Source organism: Podarcis pityusensis (assembly GCF_964106645.2).
Source record: "Podarcis pityusensis genome assembly, chromosome: 2".
NCBI classification, from domain to species: Eukaryota; Metazoa; Chordata; class Lepidosauria; order Squamata; family Lacertidae; genus Podarcis; species Podarcis pityusensis.
The window spans coordinates 58871370-58883863 of record NC_138029.1 but is presented as its reverse complement, the minus strand read 5'-3'; positions in this window follow the sequence as shown (position 1 = coordinate 58883863).

The window sequence follows — 12494 nt, the reverse complement described above, 5'->3', positions numbered from 1 at the left end:
TTTTGAGTCTACCTGGTTTGCTTTGAGTCCACCTGCTGGAAAAAAGCAGGATATCATCTTTTATAAAATTAAATATTACCGTAGCTGCTTCTAGCAGCAAGAGATGACTGTCTCAGGGAAAAAACAAGTGGATAATTTCCTCAAACAGTTGCTTACTAATTTTTTGAGATAAATCATTGGGTGCTGGAGAAAGACAGCTTTCATCATAGGCTCCAAATTCTAGCTGGGCTCTTTCTAGTCCCTGATTGTTCACTAGGTGCAGAACTGAAGCAGAGCTCGCTTATTTGCTTGTAGCTTTCTGAAGTCTGGTTTGGCTGGTATCACACAGGTACTACCTATTTCTCTGCCAAAATACTGATGCTTGTGCCCCTTTTGAGAAGTGCTACTCAGAGAACTTCCTGCTTTCCAGAAACAACTTCTGGCCCTTGCTAACTTGTGTGAGTGTGGGTGTGTGCTGGTGGTGGGGTAAGGAACTTAATACAAGTATTGTGTTTTACAACTCATCTAGGAGCCCAAATTTACTGGGGGTCTCAGCGAAGCACTTAATAAGCTTTCCCCAGCAGATCAATGCACATACAAAACTTAGATTTTAATAACAATTTCCCCTTCAGCACTGGCCCCATAGCCAAAACTCATACTATATTATGAGAATCACAAGCCTTGGGCCAAGGCCTTGATGATCTGTTAACCTGCCATAGTCGAAACAGTCGCAATTAAAATAAACAGTGCAGGGCCAAGTATAGTTAATGTTGACCATTTTGGTGGACCACCTGAATGGAGCTTGTGAATCACTAGTGGTCCACAAGTCACAATTTGTGAAGGCTCTGATCTATGAGGACAGACGCTATCTTGTCCTTTGCCTGGAGTGGCAAAGTGTTGGGATGGCTCTGGTCTTTTTTATATTGAGGGGGCAGGTGATATTCAGAAATTCCATCCTCTTCTGGCAAACTGAAATGGTATAGTAGTACACTATGTCACTTCAGGATTCTACATGGGTAGATCAGGCTTAACTGGGTGTTGAAAAGTGGAAAAGGTAGCCTAGTTGGAACCAATTCTGCCAGAAAAGGGTAGCTGAAAGCAAATTGCAAAATGTGTTACCCATGTGGAAGGAAGCTGGAACAGGAGAAGGGACCAGCAGAAGACTGGGAAGCTGCCTGCCTGTCCCCATATTCTTTAATGGAAGTCTGGCAGTTTTACCTCCCCCTAGATGACATCATCAGGACCACTTTGGAACTCTATTCAGTACAGTGTCAGTGGGATTTCAATGGATTTGAACTACCCTGTTATTTTGAAAGGACGCACTTGCTATATTGCTAGATGTCTGGAAGCCATTGTGCCAAAGCAAGTGGGAGGAATAGTGTGAGCTGGAATTGTTTTTTTGAACAGCATGGTTATTAAAGACCAGCTGGCACACCAGGAATTATGAGGCACATTCGAAAAGCCCTAGTTTATTTTTCTCATATCAGTTAGTACTTACTCTGCTAAACTGCTTGTATTTTCCAGGTCAGAGAAGCTTTCGGAAACATGTTAATCCAACAAATAGTGAATTAATGCAGCCCCCCCCCCCACTTTATGGTTTCTCACTGCTTATGTTTTTTCATTCCCTCCCTCCTCAAAGTGTTGATAGAGAACAGTAAACATGAGGCAGTGAATTGTTCTATCTTTATATGTTGCAGTCTTTTAAAAGTCTGAGTGTATAAAGTAATTTTAGCTTAGCTCATTAGATGTTTCAGAGCCTATCTTGACTGCACATATCATAGACATTAAACTGAATTTCTCTGGGTGTTCAATTGGGAACCTTTTTATAGGAGTAGGAGAGTATAGTCCCATTGTTGCTGTTCGTAATGCATGGTGGATTAGCAACATAAAATCTAAAAAAGAACACCCAAACCACACCACACTAATTATAGAAAGGCCATAAGCAGAGCATGAATGTAGCAGCCCTCTCCGTCTTGTGCTCCTCAGCAACTGGTATTCAGAGGTATATTTTACACAAGTGATCTCCATTCCCTTGGTTTTACAATACTGTACTGCCTTACTGGTTACGTAGGGATAATTCTTTTTTTTAAGAAAGCAGACACTGAAGTCTTACGAAATCTCCTGCAAGTGAAGCACACAGGAGTGGAAGAGCTTCAAAATTATGAAAAAGAAAGGGCTGCAAAGTGGAACGGGCTCAATAATTCACGCAAAATTAACAAAGCAAGATGACACTTTGAATTACATTCCACAGGAAGCCCAGAGCAACATCTTCCAGTAGTGAGGAAGTCTTGAGGCCAAAGTCAAGTACTCTTTGAATGTAGTAAATTCAGAAAAGTGGTATACAGTTGCTGGAGCTATCTACTGCAGCCAATCAAACACAATGACAATATGCATGGTAGAGTTATCATTTGTAATATTTTTATTGAATCTGGATGATAAGAAATGACACAGAAAGATAGCTACAGCAAAGCCCATTCATTTTTATGGTCTTGTCCTATGCTTTTCTGGCATGCAAGCTTTTCTACAAGAAGCAAGACTTTCTAAACTCTACATGTGAAAATAATGAATATACACTATGTATAAAACATACAACTTATATCTAGCAAGTACATTTCTATTGTAGGTAACAATTGCTGAAGGCAAACCATCATGTAATGAGTCACTCATATGCAACGGAATGCAGGGATAGGGACATTCTCTCTTCACAAATATGAACCAGCCCTCTGATTACAGGTAGGGATGCATGGTTTACCACATTTCTGCAGCACTTTGTTAATTTTGTTTTTTAAAATCCTCATTAAAATTATTCAGCATTTTAGTATGACTTTCTCCCAATAAACACCTTTTTTGCAGTTTTGACTAATGTACACACTTTTGCAAGCAATTTCTCCTAATATAATGCATGCCTGTATATTATTTTTCACTGTCTTCTGTTTTACGCACATTTTCCCCCAATGCACACATTTTTGAAAACATTCTTCGGTTGGAGAACTGCACAGCAAATTTCAAAGGGTGGCTGGGTTTCAGTTCCCAGGTTGTTTCGGAAAGTCCAAATTCGATAAATTCAGCCTCTTTAAACGCAAACTGATTCCAATCCCCAATCTCTAATTGAGGGAGAGTGAATTTGCTGTGGCCTGCAGAAACAAATGGTCACCTCTTCCTTTCTCATTGATGACACAGATGTTTAACCCTAGCCAGCTATGTGGCAGCAGTGATGGAGGGGGCAGTGAGTCACTGAAAATAGTCAGTTGTTGATCAGCTTCTCAGAAGCAATCCAGATTCTGGCCATGAGACTACAATTGCAAGTCTTGTTCTGCTAGCAAGTCTTGTTTTTCAGACCTGAAATAGGAAATTAGGAGTAACGAGGAAAAAACCTAAGTCTTTGTTTCCTATGCATGGAAACTATACAAACTTGTATAAGGCAAAATTACATCAGACAAACAACTATCCAGTTATAATTAACAGAATGTGGGGGACTCTTGAGTCACCAGTGTCCACCTGCTAATTAACACTGAAAACTCCTTGTTGCAGTTTTAAAAGCTTTTGGGGGTCACATGAGAAACTCCAGTTCAGAACAATGTGACCATTCTTTATATGAATTCCTATGGGAATTTATCTGAAAACTATAGCAGATGAATCCTTCTGCCCCAGTAGTTAAATCATAGTATTTGGAGCCTGGCAGACTGATAAATCATACAAGCAGTAATTCAATTTGAAGCAACTTTTAGCATTTCTTAACCTTTCTGACTTGGCTGAAAATAATGATAATAATAATAATAATAATAATAATAATAATAATAATGGTAATACATATTTTATTATTTATACCCCACCCATCTGACTCAATTGTCCCAGCCATTCTGAGCAGCTTCCCACACAAAAAAGAAACACAACTATATGTCAAGCATTAAAAACTTGACAGGGCTGCCTTCAGATGTCTTCGGAAAGACTTACAGTATAACTTCCCTTGCAATCCAATGGATAATAAGCATGAATTACTTTAGCATGTTCTTTTGTGTTCCCCACATGAAGTCACAGGACAGAATCTGACATGAATGATTTAAAGCCTTTTTGTGAAGTCACAAGAACTGCACCCATTTCTGCCCAAGGCCAGGCTGACTCATGAGAGTCTGTTGCCACATCTCTTGTTTCTATAGTAATAATTGCATCGACTAAATAAAAGCAAAATGCAGTTGCTTATTAACATCGAATTTATGACTCCCTAAATGTGCAGGACTCTGGCATATCTCTGTTGCTTCCCACGATGGGAGCGTTTTAAAAGCTCCACACAGCTGGGAATGTGGCTCATTGTGCTCTCTGAAGTAACAACAACCATTATGATTTGACTTAGAGGGAATTTTAAAAGAACCCAATGCACAGAGGTACCATGAGGCTCTCAAATAATATCATGGCAGAAGCTCCTTTGGGCTCCTGGACTGCACTGTATTTAATTCAGTTATAAATCCCAACCTCTCCATTCCCTATATTAAAACCTCAGTTGATCTGGCTGGGAGCAGATTTCACATCAATAGACTAGCTTTCCCCCAGTCACAAACTCTGTCTTTCAAAGTCAAGGTGTATTTCTTCCAGGCACAAGTTCTGCTATTGTAACAAACAAACTACTGAGATAAGCTAATAAGTAACTGAATGTGGCTTCCCTGTCTTCTAAACCTATTGCATTCTGATGCATTCTTTCCCCATCTTGTTTTACCTGGTTGCAAGGGGTGTATAGATCGGAATTTGAGTGACGCTGAGAATGGCATGGGCACACACGTGAAATATGAATAGCACAGGGAAACACCCTAATTTTTTCTCCTCTGAAGTACGTCATATGATTGGAATTTGGCTGTGCTTCAAAGCATGATGTAGTGAAATGCAACAGGGTTTAACAGCAGTTTCCCTGTAGTAAATTATTTCCCAATGTCTATATTCCTTTTAGCTGCACTTCAGTGGAGTTAAAGATCTGCCAGAGTAAAGAAATATAGATGTGGTTTTTGAGGAAGCCTTCACCATATATTCCAGCTTTTAATGACTTATTATTATTATTATTATTATTATTATTATTTTGCAATTGCATCATAAAATATAAATTAGAGAGCAATCTAGATGCACATGTACATATTCCAGCCCTATCAAGTATTTTACTCTACCAAAGTCCCTTTTTCAATGCTATCAACCCCACTTTTCTTCGGTTGGTTAAAATTTCACTGTTGAATGTTCAGCCAGTCATAACGTTAGTCCTTGCATTGTGCATCTGGGATGGGCTACACTACGTGTTCTCATCACTGTGACACTGCACAAAGCAGGAGTTGGACACGAAAGAGACGCTTTATCTCGGATAGCAGAAACGAGCATGGCATGGGAGGATCCTGCTGCCCATCATGCTTTTCGCTTTGTTGATATTGCTGATGACAGGCGCTCTGAGTCTTACACATCTGCATGATGACAAAGCAAACATTCCACAGGTGCAGCTTTTGGTGAGAAAAGTGCTGCCTGTTGAATTTCTGCAGCTCATAAGAATCCAAATAAGGATATGAAACCTCTCTCTGGTGAAGAGGTGGCAGTCATACTTTGAGCACACCAGCCCCATGCCTCCACCCTCACCCCAGAACACACCTGGCCCTAATCTTAGCTCTCATGAGCCCTGCATGCTCACATTAATGGTGACGTGACACCAATAAATTTGATGTGTCATTTTCTTTTATCTCGTTATTGTTTTGAATGAATATACAGTACTGTGATAGCAGTGGTGGAATTGTGGGTGAGGGATAGGCATCAATGGCAGCTTTCCACCTGTTGTCAACAGCTGGCTGGGGCACTGGTTTGGATCAGGACCGTGGCAGGAACAAGGCGTTAAAGCCCTCCTCCCCCAGGCTGTGGTGCTGATCTGCAACACGGCTTCCTGCTCAATATTGGCTATTTGTTTAATTAAAAACAAAATTATACAAGGAGAAGTGAAATATACTCAGAGTCCTGTAGTGATTTCATGCTCTTTATTGCAGCTTGTAAAATAGTGATTGAATTGCCCCCCAAACCTCAGGCTTTTATATACATTATTTACACAATGAGTCCCGCCTGATTGGCTGATTCTGCTTCCCTCCTGGAGCCTGATTGGTCTTTTCCTGCAAGCCAATCAGTTGTTGCATTCTACGATCCTACTTGCCTATTGCTCTAGGATCCAAGCTTGGTACATAACAGGAAGCTTGCTCTCACCTACTTGTTCTTGTTGCCCAAACTTCTCCTTTTTTCCTAGTTACTTCCACATATGGAACTGAGCACAGTGCATAGCTGTACTTCCCTAAGAGTCAAGCCTTAAGCACAGTTTTCTCTTTCTTCAGGATCCGAGTGGGTTTGAAGGTAACACCACAAATGGCTTTGTTTTTAAGACCTCCGGGTATAGGGTGGTATATAAATTCAATAAATATTTAAATAAAATAAAGTTTGTGTTTTCTCATTTTTATCTTGTTGAGGGCTTTGATGGCCTCAGGCTCTGAAGTGGTTTATACATTTATAAAATAAATTAAACTGGTTTAAATTGTAGTCCAACAGCAATGTATGAAGGGCTACAGGTTCCCCACCCCTGAAATACAACATTCCAAAGAACGTCAAGTCCTTGAGTGAACTGTCAAGTTAACACAAACGAAGCACTTGATAGCCAACAAAACCTGTTTCGGGGTAAGTCATTCCGGCCTCTGGGTTACAGAAACTTACACGCCTTTTCTTTTGAAACAGTTGCACATTTCCCTTTGCTCAATGCCACTTCTGTGTATTTAACCTTCCCTAATTTCATCTCCTTGTTCCTTATTTTGTTTTACAGTAGCTGTCATTCTTCAGCGTCCCAGGCCATTTGAAATCCCTGCCTCAAGCAGAGCATTTGCTTTTCTCTTCTCCCTGCCTGATCTGGCTGTCAATTTCTCATGCCACACTTCATAAAATTTGTCCTACAAGGGGTTGCTGTCTGTGAGGGCGGGGGGTGGACAGACGACGACGGACATTCTTCAACTCTTAGAATTATCCAGAGACAGACGACATATGAGAATTCTGTGTTTTGCTTTATTCTTGAGGACCTTGAGAATGTCTCTGGGAGGCCGCACATTGGTTTGGGGCAGCAGTGCCAAAGGGAAGGTTGCTTAACCCTTTATCTCATGTCATTTTTAATACTGAAATTGACCCCTGCTGCTAGCCTGAATAAGAGTGTGCATGTGGTGGCTGGGGGGGCGGGGGGGGAGATAAGTGTATACGTATTGTCTCCCCACCCAAAAAGCAATATCAGGGGAGTGATTTCCATCTGAGATATGTGGGTAGAAAGAGTTAAATACCCCTCTCTTAAGGCTACTATCCTGATCTAATTTAGGAGTTCACATGCCTGCTTCTAAAACACACACACACACACACACACACACACACACACACTATTAATCATTGTGATGATGATGATGTCAGGAGTGCAATACTGTATATTTTGTGGGCAGACCTAAAAAAATTGAATGTAATCACTGCTGAATTGAATGATACCGTGTAAATCAGGAATAGGCAAACTCGGCCCTCCAGATATTTTGGAACTACAACTCCCATAATCCCTGACCACTGTACTCTTAGCTAGGGATGATGGGAGTTGTAGTCCCAAAACAGCTGGCAGGCTGAGTTTGCCTATGCCTGGTGTAAACAATGGATCCAGTTTGCTTTCTCCTTTGCTAGCTCTGCCATTTCTCGGGTTCAATAAAATATATATGACTCTCATCAACTGGGATTAAGGCAGATCAGCACAACCTGTGATCTGTCAAGCCATAAGCAGCCTCCGTGTGATACACTGTTGCTTACTCAGCAAACCACCTATTTTTGCAACCTGCCTGGGGCAAAGGGCTGTCAAGCAAATGCCAGATCACAAATGCCAGCTTGGTGTAGTGGCTAAGAATGGTGGACTTGTAATCTGGCGATTTGTAATCGGACTTGTAATCGGGTTCGCTTCCCCACTCCTCCGCATGCTGGGTGATCTTGGGCTAGTCACACTTCTCTGAAGTCTCTCAGCGTCATTCACCTCACAGAGTATTTGTTATGGGGGAGGAAGGGAAAGGAGGTTGTTAGCCGCTTTGAGACTCCTTAAGGGGAGTGAAAGGCGGGATATCAAGTCCAAACTCCTCCTCCTCCTCCTCTTCCTCCTCCTCCTCCTCCTGTACTGGGCATTTGGTTTGGAAAATCATGTAGTGCACATCTGGCAAAAGACAAGTTTCAGTTATTCCCACTTTTTTTGGTCGAATGATGTCCAATAGTAGCAGGTATAACTATCAACCAAGTAAGCAATTGCTCTTTAGGCTTCTCCTGAATTTCCTTCTTCATATTGGCTCCACTCTCAGAGGTAACTGATGTAGAACTTGATTGATTTTGCTCTGAGAGCTGACAGAATGTCTTTGGCTGCTAAATCTTGGTTCTTGCTTTCCTGGATCTCTTTAGGTCTTATGCGGAATCCCTCACCACTAGAACATGCTCAGTCATAACTGAACACGTGACAAAAACTCCAGGACTGTACAACATCCAGAGATCTGCACACACATGTATTCCAGTGCAGTAGGCACAACTCCCTATGTACAGCCTACAGCAGGAAAGACCTGTTGCTGCTTTTTGATACAATCTAGTGGAGTGCAGCCTGTATTCTCAATACTGCCTTGCTCAGTTTGCAACTGAGATACAATTTGCAACTGTATACAAGATTGCAATAATTGAACAAGATAGAAAAACAGGTCCAGAAATATGTGCCATTGTGGTGCAAGATTCTAACAACCAACCAAGTTTAGCTGAAATCTGTCATGTTTCTGGGCCTGCAGTTATTTGTTATTTAACTTGTTTCACATTTGAATGAATAAGTTCCTGGTTCACAGCTTGTTCTGTTAGCCGCTACATTTCACTGTAGTGGCTGAGAGTCCTCAGTAAGCTGCAGTCTCTTAGAAGCAACCCCCATCCTGCAATAGGGGAGTAATAATACTGACCTACCTTGCAATATTACCTTGTAATATTTCCTCAGCACCTTGAACACTTAAAAGCTGTAAATACTAAATATTATCATTCAGGAATACTGAGATGTCTTTTAAGTGGACAGACATGACTGCTTTTATTTGATTGCATAAGTACACACAATATGCCCCAGGTCTAGGGACCTGGACCTGTTCAGCTTTGGACTCCAGGACCAAGTTTCATGAAACTTGCCTGCAAATTGCTCCTACTAAACAGAGAAGGTAGATTCATGATCTAATCTATGGTAACCAAACAGTGATACATAAATAATTTCAGGTTGCCACACCATTCTATTCCTCCCTCTTAATAGAGGCTCTGAGTTAGAACATTTTATGTAAGGATGCAAACTATTTTCAGTACCACAATAATTATCCTAATTGCATCACCACCTATTTATAACACACCAAAGGCACCAGGCAATGAGGTTTGGCATCACTTGTCCAAAGGACAAAGAGGGAAAATGTTTATCCAAATTGAAATATGATTCAACAATGGTTTTGAAAAGTGTGTCTTCATTATAATTATGCAGATAAAGAATGTGGTGTTACTTTACTGTATAAGCACACAGACTTAAAACAGTGTTACATTTATTAAAATCCCGCAAGGTCAGAAGCACACACAGATTCCTTAGTGTGGATCTCAGTGTCAATGGGACAGCTTTCTGTCCCAAAGAGCCCTAACCTAAGACTTCACATGGAGTACTCTGTGGGATAACCAATTTGCTTAAGTCTAATTAATGCAAGAAGGGGTTAAGACCATCGAGTAAGCTGTCCTGTTAGGTTTAGCTCACCTTGGGTGGGACTGCATAATCAATCCTTTGTTCCTCTCAATATCCCCTTCCCCACCAGAGAAGCTCAACACGAGAAGAGGTTTTGACCACATGGATCTTACAAGCCATTCTTGTGTTTATATACCAATAATTTAGGAACTTTCACCACTGTAACCAAGTCAACTTTTACTGCCAGTGCAACTTTTTCTGAATGCTGTATGACAAAGCACATGAACTTGACCTTGGTTTTTTTTTTCTATCCTGGGAGGAGGGAAACTTTGGAAGGAAGCTAGAAGAGCAAATTATAAAACTCTAACGGCCTATATTTCCACACTTTACTTGGCTGCATTTTTTAACGTTTTAAGTCTCTGTTGAGGTTCTCTCCACAAGGAGTACTTGCCCCAAACCTGAATCTTGGCATCCAGGAATTCCATAAAGCAGTGTGCTCAGCATAAAAGCCTGGTAGACCTTCATCTTGGTATTAGCTGTTAGCATCACATTCTCCCATACCCTTTGCCTTTGGGAGAGGTGAGGCATTGCTGTGGCTGCCTTGCCAATATCCTTGTCCCAGCTCAGTATTGCCATTGGTCAGGGATGATGGCAGCTGTAGTCCAACAACATCTAGAGATCACTATGTTGGCTGCCTCTGTATTAGTCTATCACTTACTGTGGCCCAAGTCACTTAGGTTCCATTTTGAACCTCATAATCAAGCTCAGGAAAAAAAATCTGTCTATAAAAGGTACAAGAAAGGGATAGAAAGGACTGACAAAACCCGGGACCAGGAGGAAGAGACGCTGGATGAAGATTGGAAGAAAGTTTTTTTAAAAAAAATTATTAGGATTGTTTTATAAAATTGATGAATGTTAGAAAAATGTTGGAACGAAATTATTTGGCTTTAGCAAAAATGTTAAAAGAATTATGTAAGAATATGTTATGGTTATGAGAAATTGGTATAAATAAGATCTAAGTTTTAAGTTTTAGGGTCTTTTATAGTAAGATAAGGTTAAAATAGATTAAGGTAATTTAATGACAGAATACTATGAAAAATGGAAAGGATTTGCTGTGATAATTAACAACTAGGATACAAAAAAGGGAGGAGTGAGGAGGTCGATGAAATAAGGCAATGACAGTTAAGGATTTGGGAATATTGGATTTGTTTTTAAATTTTTGTGGCTTATTTTTGCTTTTTGATTGTGTTGTGTAACGTGTTTTGTTGTTACTTATTGATTTTGATTTTTATTAATTTGTATTGTTTGATTGTGGGTTTTTTTTTCTCTTTCTTTTTCTTTTTGTTTTTCCTGTAATTTTAAAATTCTTAATAAATATCATTTTAAAATAAATAAAAAAAAGAAAGTTTATCTCACTCTATCAGATGGGTTTATCTTATGGCCTTAGGTTCATGATAAGAACCCATGAGAGTTGTTTTTCCTGGGGTTTCAGTTTCCTTCCCAGGTACTCATATCTCTCAAAGCCAGAATGTGCCAATCCCTTCTGCATGGGCATAAAGAGAAGAGACAGATTTCCTGAAGATTTTTTGTTTTTGTTTTAAGGGGATGGATTTTACATCTCTTCAAGCCAATTGCCAAATGCATGCAATTGTAATGCAAAGCTGTAGCATCATATTATCTCCACGGCAACCGCCTCTTTATCCCTATGATCTATGCCATATTTACAGAGCTTCTGTAAATGAGCAGGGAATAAGAAAATATTAATTGGGTTATGTGGCATATCACTCTCGGAATGGTTGGAGCCAAGAGACCTTTGATACAGATTATCAGTACTTTCTAGCATATTAATTTAAACACTGCAAGCTTTTGTTTTACCAAGGCTCACCACCCTGGCATCTCTTCACAATAGCAGCAATTAACGTGGGAATGTATGTATATATTTAAAAACATGTTTATATTTACCTTCATCCTTTTTTGCATTTCAGGGCAGCATAAAACCAATAAACAGAAGAACAATACAATAACAGATCAATAAATATAATCTGTAAAATTAATTTCCAACTGGCTCAAATACTTGAGTAAACAAAAATACTTTTGCCTGGAACCGAAAATATTGCAATGTTGGCATTAGGTGAGCCTCTGCTGAAAACGTCCTCTCTTGGAATACCATACCTCTGAAGATATGAATTAAGAAAGGTTTTTAAATAAAAAAATAAAAGAAAAAAACCACTCCACCGCAAGTTTGCAATGCATTTTCTTCACACTACTCATCAGGGATGAAAGGAAGGGCTTCTAAATCAGGTAGTGTCATTTTCCAGACTTGACTTGTTTCCCCACTCCCCTGGAAATTAAGCACTGGTGCAAGCACATACCGTAACACTTGATGTACCGATACTTATATCTTAGAAGTCCAAGGACACACAGTCAGACAACCAATTTCTGAGAGTGGAAGTATAATCAGGGTCTGAATAGCAGTGTAAGTTTAGTGGGAGTCCACCCACCCCACCCCATTAAGCTACAAATGCTGATGGTTATTTGTTAGGGGGTTATTGGCCCTATACATTTTGATCTGGATCACCTCCAGACTAACCATATTTTGCAGGAGAGATTCAACTACAGAATGTAAATTTAAGCTTGCACAATCACAGTGGATTAAAATATTCCATCTCCCTAGCTTAACAAATCATTTCTTAATAACAAATTCAGACTTTTTCCAGTTTAAAACGACAGTAAAATGCACCAAAAGGTGTGGGATAAACAAATTATTAATGAGAAGGTTTATAAACAC